Here is a 16937-nt window from a genome sequence, read left to right as displayed (position 1 = left end):
ATAATATCTGATGTCATAAAGTTTTTTTTATTCGCTTTGGTACTATTTTCACAAGTTAGGTGTACATTTTCCAAACTCTTAGTTCTAATAGCACAACAGATCATCAAAAGTGCACTTTTTTCAAACATTTCATCATGTTTTCAATTGTGTTAGTACAATACTCAAAATCACACAGTATCCTTTTCACAACACAAAATAAGTGTTTCGTCTTCATAAATGTTTCATTCACAGTCACTGCCTTTCATAAAGATCTTACTATCAAACTTTTGATTTGCATCTCTTCTTGTTCAGTTTAATACATTTGTCTATTATTTAATCCAACTGATCTTAGTGGTTAATCAATTAATCATTTGGTACACCTATAGATTTCTATAGATATTGATTCTATATACAGTTTCTATAGAACTTGTTTGCAATTTCTGATATGGATAACCAAATTAATTATTTTTACACAAGTGATTTATAGATAATAACCACCGCTATGTTCAAAGTGTGTGCACACGCATGTGTGTGTGTGTGTGTGTGTGTGTGAGAGAGAGAGAGAGAGAGAGAGAGAGAGAGAGAGATACAGATAAATTTGCCATTTGTGCAAATACTGTAAAGCAGAATAGAGTATAAGGGAAAGGAAACAGTCAATGACTGTAAAACATCAGATTGATCAGAGATGCATCAGTAGAAGGGAGACAGACGGCATCAAATACAGTATTTTACATTACAGTATGTATGCCATGTGATACTGTAAACATGGTAGAGACATGGTTGTTACATTACTGTACCTCAGCCTTCATCTGTAAAGGTCCACTACAGTATATTCAGTCAAATAGTCAAAATCATTTACTGTATTCACTGCCAGCAAACTCTGTTCTAGCACAGAACCTCATGGCTGTGCTTCATCACACCTTTTGATAACACACTGGATAGATACTATTACAAACATTATGGATTTAATTACATAAGTTAGGTTATGCACGTGTATTTTCTAATGTGGGTTAGCCTGTATTACTGTAGTTACAGTTTTTTTTTTATTCGCTTTGGTACTATTTTCACAAGTAAGGTGTACATTTTTAAAACTCTTAGTACAAAAATCCACACTGATCACACTTGTAACACAGCTGGTCATTCTTTCAAAACCTGATCTTATGCTTTCATTACAGTTATACACATTTCAGTCCACATAATCATAGTTTCAAACACAAGATTATTGTAATATGTAATGAGAACATTTGGTTTACAGTTTTTTCTGAATGCTTAAGCGCTAATCGTGATTCTTGTAGCACAATTTCTAAAACTATTAATACGTATAGCAAAACCACTCACTGAGTTTGCAAAACTAAAAGCACAAACACTGCTTTGCACTCAGTTTGCAATTTTGTAACACACACTTTGCAAAACTGTAGGCACAATTCACTGCACAACACTCTTTTTGCAGAACTTTAAACACAACTCACTGCTTACACTCAATTACCAAATTTCCAACACACTCCTAGCAAAATTATACACATGTATGGCTATCATTAACACTATTTTGCCAACTGTCTGGCACACTTTCACATGTGAAAACTGTTTTAGATAATTAGTTAACTTTGCAATCAGCCTAAGCACTATAAATAAGCCACAGGTAAGCTGTCTGTGTGGAGTACAATGGAAGGAGCAGTAAGAGTGAGAAGAGTGAGAATCAGAGGAGGCCGAGGAGGCCGAGGGAGAGGACGTGGAGGTGAAGAAGTTGGAGGAAGAGGACGTGGAGGTGAAGAAGTTGGAGGAAGAGGACGTGGAGGTGAAGAAGTTGGAGGAAGAGGACGTGGAGTTGAAGAAGCGAGAGGGTTAGAGGAAGTTAGAGGAAGAGGACAAGGAGGAGCAAGAAGAGGACGAGGAGGTGAAGAAGCGAGAGGGTTAGAGGAAGTTAGAGGAAGAGGACAAGGAGGAGCAAGAAGAGGATGAGGAGGGGAAAGAGGAAGGGTAAGAAGAATAAGAAATAGAATAACTGATGACATCAGAGCTACAATAGTGGACCATGTCATCAACCATGGCATGACCCTGAGGGAAGCTGACCAACGGGTTCAGCCTAATTTAAGCCGCTACACTGTGGCAAGCATCATTAGGACATTTCGAAATGAGAATCGGTAAGTACTTTGTAGCACTGCCATACTCTAATGAGAAACACAACAGTACCATACATGCAAAAATACTGAAATTGTTACTTTACAGAATTGCTAGACGTCCAGATGTTGGGGGCAGAGGAAGAATGTTCACTCCAGAGCAAGAGACCCATATAGTGAACATGGTGATTGCCAATAATGCAATAAGACTGCGTGAAATACAGCAGCGCATAATTGATAATGACACCATCTTTCAAAATATACACAGTGTAAGCATTTCTGCACTAAGTCGTGTACTTGCGCACCACAGAATAAGAATGAAGCAAATTTACAGAGTTCCTTTCGAGAGAAACACAGAACGTGTAAAGCAACTGCGATATGATTATGTGCAGGTAAGCTATAGTGTCATTGGTTCTGAATTTGGAAGTGCATACTGTAGTGCTATGCATGGGCCTGATGTGTTGCATTTGTTTTGTCTTGTCCAGAGAGTGATGGAACTAGAAGCAGATGCCATGGGACATGAGCTACTTTTTGTAGATGAGGCCGGTTTTAACCTCAGTAAAACCAGGAGACGTGGCAGGAACATTATTGGACACCGTGCCATCATCAATGTCCCAGGACAACGTGGTAACATAGCCATGTGTGCAGCTATAAGCCAAAATGGTGTTGTTCACCATCATGCAACCATAGGCCCATACAACACTGCACACATTATTGCATTCCTGGACACCTTACATGACATGCTCACTGTTCAGAGACCAGAGCATACCCGATTTGTCATCATATGGGACAATGTTAGTTTCCATAGGGCTGCTTTGGTCCGCAACTGGTTTACAGACCACCCATCCTTCATGGCACTCAACCTCCCTCCATACTCTCCATTCTTAAATCCCATCGAGGAGTTCTTCTCTGCCTGGCGCTGGAAAGTGTACGACCGTCATCCTCATCAACAGGTAGCCCTTTTACAGGCAATGGAGGAGGCATGTGGAGATATTGACCAGGCATCATGTCAGGCCTGGATACGGCATTCAAGGAGATATTTTCCCCGGTGCCTTGGACTGGAGGATATCGCATGCGACGTGGACGAAATTTTGTGGCCGGACCCAGAAAGACGACATGATGTAGGCTGATTGTCTTTTTTTGTTCTTTTTTTTTTGTGAAATTACTATTTTGTGTTCTGACTTTGTCTTGGTTTTGATGAGTGTGAATAAACACCAATACTTGAAGTTTGGATCCTTGTATGTTTACATGACACTATGACAAAAGTATGACCTCAAATTGACATCTGTACACAGAGAAAGCAAAAGCCAGATGTGTTTTGTATTCATACCATCAGTGTGTAGTTGGCACATTGTGTGCTTAGTAGATGATGGCTTGTGTTTACTGTTTGATACGAAAACACAATTTTTCCGAAGGTGTGAAGAGTTAATCTAGCTGTGTTCGCTTTTGCAAGAGAACTACAATGTTTTGATAATTGGGTGAAAGGTTTTCTTATTTGTGTGTAGAGTTTTGCAAAAATAGCCAATAGTTACAAAAAATGTGCTTAAGCAATCAGAAAAAAACTGTAATCACAGAAACACAACAGTATGATCTTCTTTCAATTTAGTACTTTTAACAATCAGTTCATCCAACAGAAAACAATGCAAGATACATGTTTCAAATCACCGTTGTTGCTGAATTAATTACAGTAATACAGGCTATGCCACATTAGAAAATACATGTGCATAACCTAACTTATGTAATTGAATCCATAATGTTTGTAATAGTATCTATCCAGTGTGTTATCAAAAGGTGTGATGAAGCACAGCCATGAGGTTCTGTGCTAGAACAGAGTTTGCTGGCGATGAATACAGTAAATGATTTCACTCTACCATTTGACTGAATCTATACTGTAGTGGACCTTTACAGATGAAGGTTGAGTTACAGTAATTCGGCAGTCTCTACCATGGTAATCTGTTTACAGTATTGCATACATACTGTAATGTAAAATGCTGTATTTGATGCCGTCTGTCTCCCTTCTACTGATGCATCTCTGATCAATCTGATGTTTTACAGTTTCCTCTCCCTTATACTCTATTCTGCTTAACAGTATTTGCACAAATGGCAAATTTATCTGTATCTCTCTCTCTCTCTCTCTCTCTCTCTCACACACACACACACACACACACACACACACACACACACACACACACACACACACACACACACACACACACACACACACACACACACACGCGTGTCCTTTTAACATCATGGTGGTTATTATCTATAACTCACTTATGTAAAAAGAATTCATTACATTTGGTTATCCATATCAGAAATTGCAAACAAGTTCTATAGAAACTGTATAGAATCAATATCTATAGAAATCTATAGGTGTACCAAATGATTCATTGATTGACCATTAAGATCATTTGGATTAAATCATAGACAAATGTATTAAACTTAACAAGAAGAGATGCAAATCAAAGGTTTGATAGTAAGAGCTTTATGAAAGGCAGTGACTGTGAATGAAACATTTATGAAGACGAAACACTTATTTTGTGTTGTGAAAAGGATACTTTGTGATTTGGTGTATTGTACTAACACAATTGAAAACAATGAAATGTTTGAAAAAAGTGCACTTTTGATGATCTGTTGTGATATTAGCACTAAGAGTTTGGAAAATGTACACCTAACTTGTGAAAATAGTACCAAAGCGAATAAAAAAACTACTGATGGGTTTGTGTGACGTTGTTCCAGAGAGGCGTGTTTCGGGCGTGTTTTAAGTGAAGCGCTGTGGAGCTTCTGGCCCGACAGTGGAAACGCAGCAGATTTTGGGCACGGTGCTACTGGCCCGATGCTATTAGCCTGGCACGGCCCGTTTAAAGCCCTGGCTCGCACTGGCCCGACAGTGGAAACGCGGCTAATTCCTACAACTAACGCAACGATTAAGTGATGCACCATCTTGACAGGATTGAAAACGTGGGAAATAATGAGCTTCCAGATCCGGCAGACAAGTGTGCGCATGTCACAAAATGATTTCGATTGAAAGCGTCAGCACATGTAAACACCAGATCGGTTTAGATAACATCCCATGTAAACAGTCAACCGGAATCCGTCAATCAGAACGATCTTAATCAGAATAGCAAAAAAGTGTGCATGTAAACGGGGCTAGTGATAACATGAAAATAATACAACAAAGTTTGTTTCTAGAAGAAAATTGCATCATCGTCCACCCATAATAAGGCAGATCAATAATATTGCTGAATATTAAATGTCTCCAACTAAGCAAGCCAAAAGCCAAGGCAACAGTGGCAAGGAACCAAAACTCCATCAGGTGACAGAATGGAGAAAAAAACCTTGGGAGAACCCAGGCTCAGTCGGGGGCCAGTTCTCCTCTGGCCAACGAGCGAACAGTGTATGATTATGATCCAGGCAGCGTTACAGGTCAGAAGTCAGATTGGTCATGTCGATGAGGCCTTCACAGGGCTGATGAGGCTGGCACTTCAGGATGCGTCATGGTTAGGTCCAGGTGCAGATCCACCATCTGATCTGGATACGGCCGAGGTCCACCACACTTCAGGAAACGGAGAGTCTTGTTGACACTTCAGGACTGCATTGTCGTCGCGTCCAGGCGCTGGTCCTTCTTCAGATCTGGATACGGCCTGGATCCGACGGACTGCAGTAAACCTCTGTATAAACAGAGAGACTAATATTAGCGTAGACGCCATTCTTCTTATGATGTAAAGAGTACATCAGGATTTATGGGAAGTGTTCCCGGTTCCGGCTGGCCTAATCTATGCAGCCTAATATGGAATTATAGAAGTCTATAATGTGTTATGTGTATGCTAGGTCAAAAAGATGTGTTTTTAGTCTAGCTTTGAACTGACAGAGTGTGTCTGCTTCCCGGACAATGTTAGGAAGATTGTTCCAAAGTTTTGGTGCTAAATAGGAAAAGGATCTACCGCCAGCAGTCGATTTTGATATTCTAGGTATTATTAACTGGCCGGAATTTTGAGATCGCAATAGACGTTAAGGACTATAATGCGTTAAGAGCTCGCTCAAGTACTGCGGAGCTAAACCATTTAGTGCTTTGTAAGTAATCAGCAATATTTTAAAATGTATACGATGTTTAATAGGGAGCCAGTGCAGTGTTGACAAAACTGGGCTAATATGGTCATACTTCCTGGTTCTGGTAAGAACTCGAGCTGCTGCGTTTTGGACCAGCTGTAGTGTATTTATTAAGCGTGCAGGGCAACCACCCAGTAGAGCATTACAGTAATCTAGCCTTGAGGTCATGAACGCATGAACTAACTGTTCCGCATTTGTCAATGAGAGCATATGACGTAATTTAGATATATTTTTAAGATGGAAAAATGCGGTTTTACAGACACTAGACACGTGACTTTCAAATGAAAGATTGGTATCAAAGAGCACACCCAGGCTCCTAACCGACGATGAGGACTTAACAGAGCAGCCATCAAGTGTTAGAGAGTATTCTAGATTATTACGTGAGGACGTTTTTTGTCCAATAATTAGAATCTCAGTTTTTTCAGAATTAAGTAGTAGGAAATTACTAGTCATCCAATTTTTTATATCAGCTATGCATTCCGTTAATTTTGTGACTTGATAAGTTTCATCTGGGCGTGAAGAAATATAGAGCTGAGTATCATCAGCATAACAGTGAAAACTAATTGCCATGCTTCCTAATGATATCTCGTGTGAGATATCCTAGTGAACAGCAACGGTCCTAGTACTGAGCCTTCTGGTACTCCATACTGAACTTGTGAACGATAAGACATCTCTTCATTTACTGCTACAAACTGATAACATTTACATTTATTCATTTAGCTGACGCTTTTATCCAAAGCGACTTACAATTGCTATATATGTCAGAGGTTGCACGCCTCTGGAGCAACTAGGGGTTAAGTGTCTTGCTCAGGGACACATTGGTGTCTCACAGTGGATTCGAACCCGGGTCTCTCACACCAAAGGCATGTGTCTTATCCATTGCGCCACTACCACCCCTATAACGGTCAGATAAGTATGATTTAAACCATGCTAGTGCAATTCCACTAATGCCAACATAATTTTCGAGTCTATTTAAAAGAATGTTATGGTCGATAGTGTCAAATGCAGCACTTAGATCGAGTAAAACTAATAGTGAGATACAACCACGATCGGATGATAAGAGCAAATCATTTGTAACTCTAATGAGAGCTGTCTCAGTACTATGGTACGGTCTAAATCCTGACTGGAAATCCTCACAGATATCATTTCTTTCTATAAAGGAGCATAGTTGTGAGGATACTGCCTTTTCTAGTATCTTTGACAGAAAAGGCAGATTCGAGATCGGCCTATAATTGACTGATTCTGTAGGCTCAAGTTGCGTTTTTTTAACAAGCGGTTTAATCATAGCCAGCTTAAAAGTTTTCGGTACATATCCTATTGACAAAGATGAATTAATGATATTAAGAAGAGGATCTGTGACCTCTGGAAGCATCTCTTTCAGTACATACATGTTGTCGATTTAGATGATTTAACGAGTTTAGTAAATTCTTCCTCTCCTATAGCAACGAATGAATCAAATTTTTCTTCAAGGAGACTACAATGCACTGCCTGATTTGATACTGTAGTAGACGGTTGCATAGTTATAATTTTCTCCCTGATATTATCAATCTTGTTAGTCAAGAAGTTCATAAAGTCATTACTGCTGTGTTGTTTAGAAACGTCTGGGGTTGAGGATTTTTTTTTTGTTAGTTTAGCCACTATTTCAAATAAATACCTAGGGTTTTGTTTATTTTCTTCTAATAGGTTTGAAAAATAAGCAGATCTAGCAGCTTTTAAAGCCTCTCTATATGCAATCGAGCTCTCTTTCCATGAAATGCGAAATACCTCTAGTTTTGTTTTCTTCCAGTTGCGCTCCATTTTTCTGGCTGCTCTCTTAACCCTCTGAGGTCTGAGCTGTTTTCTGGGCCCTGGAGGTGTTCTGACATGCTCTGACATTTCTGGTTATTTCTGTTACTTGTGACATTTTCATGGCTAAAGTCTAATTACACTGTATTCAGCACAAACTTTGCTACAATAATATATCAGCAGCATGTATGTAAAAGTTTGTAGTTTTGAGATAATGACATTTATGCATGGTTTGTGAAAATACAAAAAAAAATTCTCACTGAAATAAGGCCATGAAACCCATACTGATTATTTCTTCACAAGACTTTTGAAAATTGTATCACGTAGCCTAGAATATTTGCTGCAAAACTATGTGAAAATCATCCTGACTGCTCATTCAGATAAGACAATATATTGATTTAAAAAATGTACGACGTGTTTTGTGTGAAAAAGCTTTATGCGGGAGCTCATTAATATGTAAGCTTTTCACACCTGAGAAAGACAAAGAACCTCCCCTAACTGCCCTATTAGGAGCTATCAGGCCCTGTCATTCTGAGCAACCTTGCACAATACTGTAAATGAGGAGATTTAAAAAAGAATGGCTTTTAAATTGTTTGGATTTATTTACAACACAACATAATCCAAAGATACACAACAACACATGCCAAAAAAGCACTTCAAAGACAGAGACCTTTGTGCCATTCCTAAAAACATTGTACATACCTTTCATTTCCAAGATTTTCACTTTACCATGTTCACGTACAGAGACTCATGTGAATGTTGAAGTCCTCAGTTGCATCTGGGCCCTGAAAAAAAAAAGTGAACATACTGATATCAAGAGAAAGGCCTGCACGATTTTGGAAATAAATATTAGATTTTTCTGGTTAAAATTGCTTTTTAAAATTCACAGAATACACACACACACATAAATGTTTCCAACAATAATATAATGAACACCAGGTTTGTTGTGCCTTGTAGGCATAAGGTGTATGCGCAGTGCCGGATAAAATAATAATAACAATAAATAACCTATAGCAGTATAAATCTTCCAAAAGATTTCAGTAACAACTAAGCTAGAGAAAAAGATATTGATTATCATGTTACTTCAAATGTTTCCATCCGTTATGATGATATGAAATGAGATAATAATAAAAACATGAAGCCGTTTGGTGCGTTTTGCTTTCATCCAAAATATGATACATTCAAACGCGATCGCGCTGCAAAATATGATACTTTCAAACGCGATCCAAAATATGATAGCCTACATTCAAACGCGATCGCGCTGCAAAATATGATACATTCAAACGCGATCGCAATCCAAAATATGATACATTCAAACGCGATCGCGCTCAAATATAAAACATTATGCGTTTGAGCAGATATCCACAAACACAGTAACAGTAAACACGGGTCTAAATATTATAATATTCCCCATATATCTAGCAACAGTTCAACTGCAACGTGACATTTATGCAACAATAACAAACTAATATGTAAGAATTTCTTACCTTACATCTTTCTTGTCTTCAAATCGCGTTCTTCTTCTTCTGAGGTAGCCTAAATCCAATGTAAGCTCAGGCACGTCTTTCAAACTCGACGAAAAGTGAAGTGAAGTGTTTTGTTGTTGAGGTAATGAGCGAGTTCGCGTTCCATGTGGAGATTTGCATGTGAATATCTTTTGCGCGAGTGGGCGTGGCCAAATTAACTGTAATGAGCAAGCGTTTGAGAAGCTGGACATCTTGTTGGTTTTATACAAATTACTTAAACAGAGAATATTTGTTTTTGTTTTGAATCCGATCATTTAAAAGTACACACTTAAATGTGTATAAAGGTATATGGCTCATAAATGTGTGAGAAGTATTCGCTGAGTTTTGTTTCAGTTTATAGACGTGCTCAAGAAAAAAAAGTTCACCGCGACGGAGAGGCAGAACGCACACCCTGTATATTTTCTTTATTTTACAAAAGCACAATGTTTTGATTTGATTGTAAGTGGACACATACAAAAGGAGAAATATCACAGATTATTTTTTTATATTTCTTTTTTCTGTATGACCATAAATGACGGAGTAATTTAACCCTCTGAGGTCTGAGCTGTTTTCTGGGCCCTGGAGGTGTTCTGACATGCTCTGACATTTGTGTTTTTTTCTGTTACTAGTGACATTTTCATGGCTAAAGTCTAATTACACTGTATTCAGCACAAACTCTGCTACAATAATATATCAGCAGCATGTATGTAAAAGTTTGTAGTTTTGAGATAATGACATTTATGTGTGGTTTGTGAAAATACAAAAAAAAATTCTCACTGAAATAAGGCAATGAAACCCATACTGATTATTTCTTCACAAGACTTTTGAAAATTGTATGACATAGCCTAGAATATTTGCTCCAAAACTATGTGAAAATCACCCTGACTGCTCATTCAGATAAGACAATATATTGATTTAAAATTTCTAAGACGTGTTTTGTGTGACAAAGCCATATGCGAAGAGGCGTGATCATCTCATGAATATGTAAGGCTTTAACACCTGAGAAAGACAAAGACACTCCCCTAACTGCCCTATTAGGAACGATCAGGCCCTGTCATTCAGAGCAACCGTGCACAAAGAATGAGGAGATTTAAAAAAGAATGGCTTTTAGATTGTTTGGATTTATTTACAACACAACACAATCCAAAAATACAAATGACAAAAGAGCACATTGAAAACAATGATCCAAAGACAGAGACCTTTGTGTGTTGAAGATTTTGTTGTTTAGAAACTAAGTGATTTGGCTACACATTGTACACTATTATTTCCTTTCTGTCTGTGTATGTCTTTGGGTGACTTTGGAACCTGAGAGCTGTGTGGTTACAGCAGAGAATTCTATTTCAGTAATGTCACATGGTACAAACTATTTCTCAAAATACCTATAGAATGTATTACCATATTTGGGAGAAGGATGTAGGTATATACGTTTGCTGGACAATCTTACAGCGGGGTCTCTCTGCAGGGTCTTTCTGCAGGTGCAGAGGGGCACTCTGCTTTGTTTGTTAATAAAGTCTAATATTTCTGGCATCAAATATCTCTGAAGTCATTCCCCTGAAAAGAAATAATTAAACCACAACAAATGGCGACCCCGGCAGGACGTGGCTTAGGAGCTGAAGAAGCCACGAAGGGATCACTGGTGACTTACACAGACAACAGTGGCCGCTGTACTTTGAGGTGAGCAGTTTTGCTTTTGAATAAGGTATGTGTTAGTCACCAGTGGCCCGGATGTGGTAAGAAAAAGCTTCTCCAAATTTAAAGAACTTAAAAACTGAGATGTTTGATACCAGAAATAATTGCATGCATTGTCTTTGTAAATGTCAAGTAGTTGGTAATAGCGTGGGGGAGCTCCCGATAGTGTTTGCTAGTACTTGTTTAATCCTGAGTGGATTCTATAACTACTGGGGATGCTGATTTAGCGCTAAGACGTTTTAACGTACGTACGTAAAGTTCTGTGTTTGTTCATCAAGAGGGCCTTGAAGGATGATGAGCAAAAAGCATGCACACAGAGGGTTTGAATTTATTGATAAGGATATCAATTATTGGACTGTGTTTTCTTGTAAGTGGGCCTTGATGGATACAAGAATAGCATGAACACAGAAGAAGTTAGGTCTTATTTCACTCTGTTGTGTTGAGGAAGTGAATCACAGAGGTTTATGGAATAAGTTTAGCTATTTGTACTTGTCAAGTGGGCCTTGATGGATGACAAGCGTACTGATATAAGGATATCAGTTATTGATGTTTTATACCTGTAAGTGGGCATTGATTGATACAGGTGTAGTTTAGCTTATATAGATGGTTGATCTGCAGACATTTGTAATGTATTGTTCAGATCTGACAGAATATAGAAAAAAGAGTGTGTGAAATCATGTTGGTGTGCCTGTGGTTGAAAATAAGTGACCTCTGACCCTGGTTGCTTGAAGGGACAGAGAATGTGTGAATGAAGGGATATTAAATGGTGTGTATTAAGAAAGAAAAGTAAGGGAAAACAATTGTTTCAAGATATTAACTATATAGAATGTTGTAGTATAAAATAAGTTAAAATAATAAGATATATGTTTAATCAATAAATGTAATGATATATTAATAGATGAATATAAATAAGATTGCACGTGCTTAATATATTATATATTATATCTGAAGACGTCTAAAATTTGTATCTCATTATCCCTGAAGACAGAGTGGAAAAAATATTCCATTGCAGATTAATACGTTTGTGTTAAGAGAAAAATAACTGGTGCAGTTCTAAAGGTTAGCAAGATTGAGTGACCAAGTTTCAAAAGTCATGAATACTTCAGAAGTTGATGAGAGTAAATAATAAGAGGAATTCCTTGATGTTTGTTGAGAAACATACTAGATTATTGTGAACACTGCATGCAAATATAGAAGAAAGATTGAAGTATTTATGGGGAAATTATTTAATTGTATTATTTTCAGATCATCAGAGTTAGATTATTGTTGATATAGAAAAACAGAACTAGCTTGCTTTTTCCTGCAATGAAGAACCGCTTTACTAATAGAATGGGGGAACTGCTATTGTCAACCAGTGAGATTTTTTATATAAAAAGAAATAGTGAAAAGATGCAGGTTAAAAAGTGGAATGTAGATAAAGAACTAATAGCTTATATGTGAAAGTTCAATTTGATTCATGCAGATCTCTGAGTGTTCAAATTGCAGATGGCTTCAGTGTCCTGTGGAAGCAACAAGAGGGCAAAGGGCAAAGACGCAAATGCAGAGAGAAGAAGAGAGAGTGGGTGAGGGGTTCTCAGCTCCCCTCCTGAAGTAGACTGAATTAATGCAAAGATGCAGAGACTTTTCCTGAGGACAAAGAGAAATACTGAGATGCAAAACTGGCAGGATCGATTAAGAAGCCCAAACTAAGAAGAGGCAGAGAAACAACAGAGCCTATTCTCCACTCTGCAATAGCCTTTGAGTGACGGCTGGCAAAACATGCAGAGCGACAGCCAAGCTAAAAACAGAAGAACAGACCCTTACGGGGCACCACAGGTGTGACAAACCTTATGAACACTCTAGAGACTACTTCAAATTTGGTTAATTATTATATTAACATTATTCATTCTGATTATTCACTGGTCTCATAGCAATTCTTTATATTCTCTGCTAAACTAACCCTCTCTGCTTTTTCAGTAGGTACAAGTCCAGCTCTATAAGAAAAGAAAATACAGAGAAGTGGGTGCTCAACTCACCAAATAGTTAAAATTGAGGCTGGATTTGGTATAGTGAGGGCTATTATATTAGACATATAGGGCAAAGAAAAAGATAGACACAAAATGTCAAAGAATTATTATTTTTGTTTGCAAAACAAAGATACTGGTCACTCCATCTTGTTTTAATAATTTTCTAGAGATAGATTGGAGAAGAAAAAATTATGAAATCAAAAATGCTGTCGAAACTGGGATAATGAGATGGAAATGTTGTTGGCCATGGATCCAAGATTAGGTAGAGATCTCCAATTTTCCAAGATTAGGTAGAGATCTCCAATTTTCCAAGATTAGGTAGAGATCTCCAATTTTCCAAGATTAGGTAGAGATCTCCAATTTTCCAAGATTAGGTAGAGATCTCCAATTTTCTTCTTAAAGCAGCTCATGAGCAAAAACAAAAAGAATATGAAAAAGTAGACCAAACAAATGACAAAATGCATTTGAGAAATTACAATTGGCTGTCTTACTCTCAACTGCACCATACTAAGGCCTATTATTCTGAAATATTTAATCTATTAGAGTTTGAAAAAAGAAAAAGAAAAAAGGGTTTATAACAACGGTTTTAAACTAAACATTAAGATCACTGACACTTCTGAATAGTGTATGCGTAGCTGTGTGTGACGTTGTCCGTCAGACCTTTGGAATTCCACAGCTAAATTTACAAGATCCGCATATAGAGCACAACCTGCGGAAGAAGAATGTGTGATGGCCAATGAGTGACTGAGTATGAATGAGTGAGAGATGGTGTACACCAAGGCAAATCAATTATTTTGCCTACAGCTGTATCTAAATTTGATATGTGGGCCCACAGGGCATATTCTGCCCAATAAAATAATGACCATGGATGGATTTGGTTAATTTCCTGGTCGAAACTGTAGTGGCAATAGAAAAAGAAAATGGGGGAAAAAAAAAAGTGTAAAAAAAAATAAAACAGTACTGCATTTTGCGCAGCGCCTAACACATCTGACTTTCCTTTCAGAATATGAAGGAGCATAACACATCTGATTTTCTTTTCAGCTTATCATGAAGGAGCTGACGTTTTGTCAAAAGTATGAAATATTGTCTTTTAGTAAAGTGGGTTGAGTGTTGTCTAAGATGCCTGATAAATAGTGTGCTAACAGTGGGACTCAAAACAATGAGATAACTGAGCTGAATTGACTAATTGTAAAAAGTAATATAGGGGTTAAGACCCCCAAAAGGGGACAGAACACCACTCAGCCCACATGATCATTTTACAGGTGACAGCAAGAAGGACAATGGGCCAGATGAGCAGATGATTTAATATGTTGTTGTCACTAACTGAACTAACAGAAATAATGAAGGTTCCCTTTCGTCAGCAGGGAACTCCGACGCCTCGTCGGGGGAGTTCCCCTGACGAATTGGGATCACGCTAGGGAGCCAATTGCCTTCGAGAGAGTTAACAACGAGCCAATGAAAGAGAAACTGAATTGGCATGCAATATTTGCATTCCGCGGCCCGCCTACCAGCGCGGGTATAAAAGGCGGAAGTAAACATTGCGCAATGCTTATCGCCTCGGAGCCGAACAGGATTGCATTGTCTGCTGCTGTTTCCGCCTGAGAAGTTTTCTTTGAGTTTTTTCAACGAGTCTCTCTTCAGGAAGAGTCCTCTTTGGTGCCGGTGTTACAGCCTCTTCAGCGATCGCCGCTTTCTACCAGCTGTGCTTATAAAAAAATAAATAAAAAAAAAGCCGTTTTCACGGCTGGTATTGAGTGCCCACACGGGCTTGCAGTTTCCCCGTGTGTGGCCGCGGTGGGTCCCTGTGTGCTTCGGCACTTGAAAGAGAGGTTCTCTCTCTTTCCTGAAAGAGCTTTTGCGGGCGACCTGCGCCTTTGTCTACGTGACAAAGATGTCATCTCGCCCGTGTGTTTCTGGATGCGGTAGACTTCTGTCTCAGGGTGATGGTCACAGATACTGTGTCTCGTGCTTGGGCTTAGCGCACGCAGAGGCAGCATTTGTGAACGAGTCATGTTCTCATTGTGGGAACATGACTCTGGCGGCGCTCCGCTCAAGACTAAGTATCCTTCAGCGGAAAGTTGCTGAAGGTGTCCCTTCAGTCTACACCCGATCTAGTTCGTCTGCTGGTTCAGTCCAGCAGGCGACTACTTCGGCTGTGGCTGTTGGTGAGCGTATGAGGGTTACAGTGCGGAATATCTCGCCAGGTGAAAGATCCTCACGAGGTTCCCACTCCTCAGTAGCGCCGCTGCCATCGGTGCCCCCGTTGGAGCCGCTGGAGCCGCCCCGTGCGGTTCCGGTAGTCTCCTTCGGAGCGCCACCTGAAGATGCGATGTCTATCGCTGCATCGGAGGGAGAGCGGTCATCCTCTGGTGACGAATCGGCGGGTCTACCCCCTTCGGGTGTGGTGGCCGCGCCCGAGCCGGATCCTGAGATGGCCGCTATGCTTGCCCGGGCGGCCGCGAAGGTCGGGCTCGTGTGGAACCCTCCACCGTGTCCCGAGCCTTCGCGGCTCGATGATTGGTGTATCGGGGCGGGCCGCGCTGGTTCTCAGCGTCCCGCTCCGGTCCCATTCTTCCCGGAGGTGCATGAGGAGTTGACGAAGTCGTGGACGGCACCCCTGACTGCCAGACACAGACCGACTCACTCCTCCTCCCTCACCACTCTGGATGGTGGGGCGGTGAAGGGATACGAGGGAATCCCCCCAGTGGAGCGGTCGGTTGCGATGCAATTGTGTCCGAAGACCGCTTCCACTTGGCGGGGTGCCCCTTCACTCCCCTCCCGCGCCTGTAGGTTCTCCTCCGGTCTGACCGAGAAGGCCTACACGGCGTGTGGAGAAGCCGCTTCCGCCCTGCATGCCATGGCGCTGCTTCAGGTTCACCAGGCCAAAGCGCTTCATGACATGCAGCAGGGTGGTCCCGACCCAGGGGTGCTGCAGGAGCTGCGTGTGGCGACGGACTTCGCCCTCCGGGCGACGAAAGTCACCGCACGTTCTCTGGGACGGGCGATGTCCACTTTGGTGGTCCAGGAGCGCCACCTTTGGCTTACCCTCGCGGATATGCGGGATTCAGAGAAAGCTAGATTTCTGAATGCCCCCATATCCCGAGGGGGCCTTTTCGGCGACGCGGTGGGGGACTTCGCCCAAGAGTTCTCCGCCGCCCAGAAGCAGTCTGAGGCGCTTCGGCATGTCCTGCCCAGGAGACGGAATGCTGCTGGTCCGTCTTCTGCGGCCGAAGAACCTCAGTCTGCTCGTCGCCGAGGGCGCCCTCCTGCGGCCACTTCCGCTCCTCCTCCTGGGCAGCAGTCCAACCCCAGGAGGCGGGGTTCAGGTCGCAAGAGGGCTCCCCCGCCCGCTCAGCCGCCTCCGACCCCCAAGAAGAAGACCAAAGGGAAGAGGCGTTCCTGAGACGGGCGACCCAGAGGACCGAAGAGCTGCTCTACAGGAGGGGGCCTCTGCTCCCCTCCTTCCCCCGGAGGAGGGCCGGGTGGAGAATCCTATGTTGGTTTTTTCTGTTCCGCCGCCGACCAGCCGGTCGGTGGTACCCAAAACTTCAATAAAAGAGCAATTTCTTCCTCCTCTGGGTCATTCACGGTTGGGACTGCTGAACAAGCAGTCTCTCCCGTTAGAGAGTGGGACGGCAGTGTGCGCCACCCTTGGGTCTCGCCACTCTCAGTCCCCTCTCCCCAGCTCTCAGATAGCAGTGGCGCCACCTCGGTCACGCCACTCCTGTCTGCCGCTGGGCGGG

The 16937-nt window shown here is 41.0% G+C and overlaps 1 protein-coding gene and 1 long non-coding RNA gene across 3 annotated transcripts in view; one reads left to right on the top strand and one right to left on the bottom strand.

Annotated features, from left to right (window-relative positions):
• Positions 1-16937, bottom strand: part of LOC309473958 (uncharacterized protein) — a 128173-nt gene that overhangs the window by 6534 nt on the left and 104702 nt on the right. The window lies entirely within an intron of this gene.
• On the top strand, positions 12829-14115 carry LOC309474001. The gene is made up of 2 exons (XR_014197165.1): positions 12829-13512; positions 13569-14115. It is a non-coding gene; the product is annotated as an uncharacterized lncRNA (long non-coding RNA).

The sequence above is a fragment of the Leuciscus leuciscus genome, assembly GCF_965113295.1.
Source record: "Leuciscus leuciscus genome assembly, chromosome: 14".
NCBI lineage: Eukaryota > Metazoa > Chordata > Actinopteri > Cypriniformes > Leuciscidae > Leuciscus > Leuciscus leuciscus.
The sequence above is the reverse complement of the archived record's forward strand: the minus strand, read 5'-3'. Positions and strand labels throughout refer to the sequence as shown.